This window comes from Schistocerca gregaria, chromosome 2, assembly GCF_023897955.1.
Source record: "Schistocerca gregaria isolate iqSchGreg1 chromosome 2, iqSchGreg1.2, whole genome shotgun sequence".
In the NCBI taxonomy this organism is placed as follows: domain Eukaryota; kingdom Metazoa; phylum Arthropoda; class Insecta; order Orthoptera; family Acrididae; genus Schistocerca; species Schistocerca gregaria.
In genome coordinates, this window is record NC_064921.1 from 592,841,898 (window position 1) to 592,844,488 (window position 2,591).

The 2,591-nt window shown below is 42.3% G+C and overlaps 1 non-coding gene across 1 annotated transcript; it reads right to left on the reverse strand.

Annotated features, from left to right (window-relative positions):
• Window positions 1-1,580: 1,580 nt before the first annotated feature.
• Window positions 1,581-1,655, reverse strand: Trnas-cga (transfer RNA serine (anticodon CGA)). Its single transcript has one exon. It is a non-coding gene; the product is annotated as a tRNA-Ser (tRNA).
• Between the last annotated feature and the right edge of the window lie 936 nt (window positions 1,656-2,591).

The window sequence follows — 2,591 nt, forward strand, 5'->3', positions numbered from 1 at the left end:
TGTTTACTGGGTCCTCTGGTCCAGATGAACCAATCTTTGACTGGAAATAGTTGTGTTCGGCTACTTGGAGACCATCTGTAGAAATTGATGGACTTCATGTTCCCAAACAACGGCGGAATTTTTATGGATGACAATGTTCTATGTTACGGGACCACAGTTGTCAGTTGGTTGCGACTGGTTTGAAGAGAATTTTGGACGATTCGAGCGAATGATGAAGCCCGACATGAACCTTGGCGAACATTTATGGGACACAATCGAGAGGTCAGTTCGTCCACAGAATCTCGCACTGGAAACAGTTTCGCAATTATAGACGCCTGTAGGGTCAGCATGGCTCATTATTTCTGCAGGGGTCTTACAACGACTTGTTGAGTCCACGTCACATCGTGTTGCTACACTACGTCAGTAAAAAGGAGATCCGACACTATATTAGGAGGTATATCATCACTCTTTTCACCTCAGAGTACACAGGGTGTTACAAAAAGGCACGGCCAAACTTTCAGGAAACAATCCTCACACACAAATAAAGAGAAGATGTTATGTGGACATGCAAAGTAAGCGTTTCCGGACACATGTCCACATAACATATTTTCTTTCTTTGTGTGTGAGGAATGTTTCCTGAAAATTTGGCCGTACCTTTATGTAACACCCTGTATACAGTGAGGAATTTTTCAACATTTGCTACGTAGCTGGTTTATGTACAAGGTGCAACTGAACTCTGCAGATAACTTTTCCTCAGGCCATCCAGTGTTCACGAGGTGTCATTTAAAATGAAATATCCACTACTGAACAATTACATTCTTTTCTTGCATCATTTCTTGATTTTCTGCTCCATATAATGTCAGTACAAAGAAATGTAAATACTGTTCCGCCATGCCAAACTTTTCTTTCTAGCGTCAAGTGGAGGTCTTAGTTCTTAACATTTCGGTCGATCTCCGATTTCCGACGTTTCTGGCATTCTCGCCGCTGCTGAAAATGCAGACTGTGGAACGTGCACCAACTTCTTCGTGGTATCAATTTACTGTTTACGTTATGATTTTAACTAACTACTTTAAAGGAACAATGTAAAGTGGAAAGTGTGGTACAACTGAGCCCCGCTATTCTATTATTGAGGCAATTTTCATTGTTTACTTGTTCATCGTGCCAGTAGTACTGCTTCGTTATTCTTATTGCGGTACACATATCGCAAGATAAAGGGTATTTCAAAATGTTTTCGTTGGGTATTTATCATCAATCATGGTATGAGAGACATCATACAATATGTAAACTATTGAGATCTGATAACTCTGTTGACGCGATAATCCAAGACCATAGTTTCGTTGACCAACATCTCTGAACAACACTTGAATGTTACGCTACATTTCCAGCCGGCATATCAAACCTGCTCAAGGCATTATCCGGAGCTGAAGAGAAAGCATTTTACTACTTTGTAATATAAAATAAAATTATATAATATGTCGGTGTGGCATGACCATTTTATAGTGAGGAGATGGTTTGTTGGTAATGGATTGCCCGAAGATCACTTGCTTCCCAGGTAGAGAACTAAACCTGACTCTTGAAACTTCCTGGCAGATTAAAACTGTGTGCCCGACCGAGACTCGAACTCGGGACCTTTGCCTTTCGCGGGCAAGTGCTCTACCAACTGAGCCACCGAAGCACGACTCACGGCCGGTACTCACAGCTTTACTTCTGCCAGTATCCGTCTCCTACCTTCCAAACTTTGGAAGGTAGGAGACGGATACTGGCAGAAGTAAAGCTGTGAGTACCACGCCTGAGTCGTGCTTCGATGGCTCAGTTGGTAGAGCACTTGCCCGCGAAAGGCAAAGGTCCCAAGTTCGAGTCTCGGTCGGGCACACAGTTTTAATCTGCCAGGAAGTTTCATATCAGCGCACACTCCGCTGCAGAGTGAAAATCTCATTCTGGAAACCTGACTCTTATTGGATTTCCACGCCAGACTAACGAACGACTATATGACTCACTGAACTACTTTTCCTAATGCCAATTCAAACAGAAAATCGTAGCGGTACGCACGTACACGATATGCCGACACGTGGCGACAACTTTTTCGTATTGAGTATTGCAAAGTAATTTACGAAACATAAAATTCTTGGATTAGGAGTAATTGCAACGGAAACTATCTGTCACATATTAACAGGAGTTGCTGTATATGTTTCGACATTAACTTCTTATGCGCACATACCTAGGACACAATGTTCCGGGAGCAACATGGTCAATTTCAGTTACCTCCTGATGGCCAAGTTGGCCAGATATTAACCACAGTTCTTGTAACCAATAGTAATTTTGTGACTTGAATACTGAAATCCTCTGGCGCTTGTCTGTGGTTACGTGCCTAGGAAATGCAGTTTTTTGCTACAACGTATTATTATAGGTGCTGAGAGGTCCAATGGTGGGCCTGCACGGCATTAAGAGTTTATTCATAACGTTGCGGCAAACGAATCTTTATTAAAGGCGTTACAAGGCATTTCTCGCTTCCTTGAGGCGGCGCCCGTGATGTTCGTTTATACTCCTGAAAAAAGAAAAGATATGCAACATCCAAAATGACAAGGTCAATTAATTGACAAGTGATATGAGGT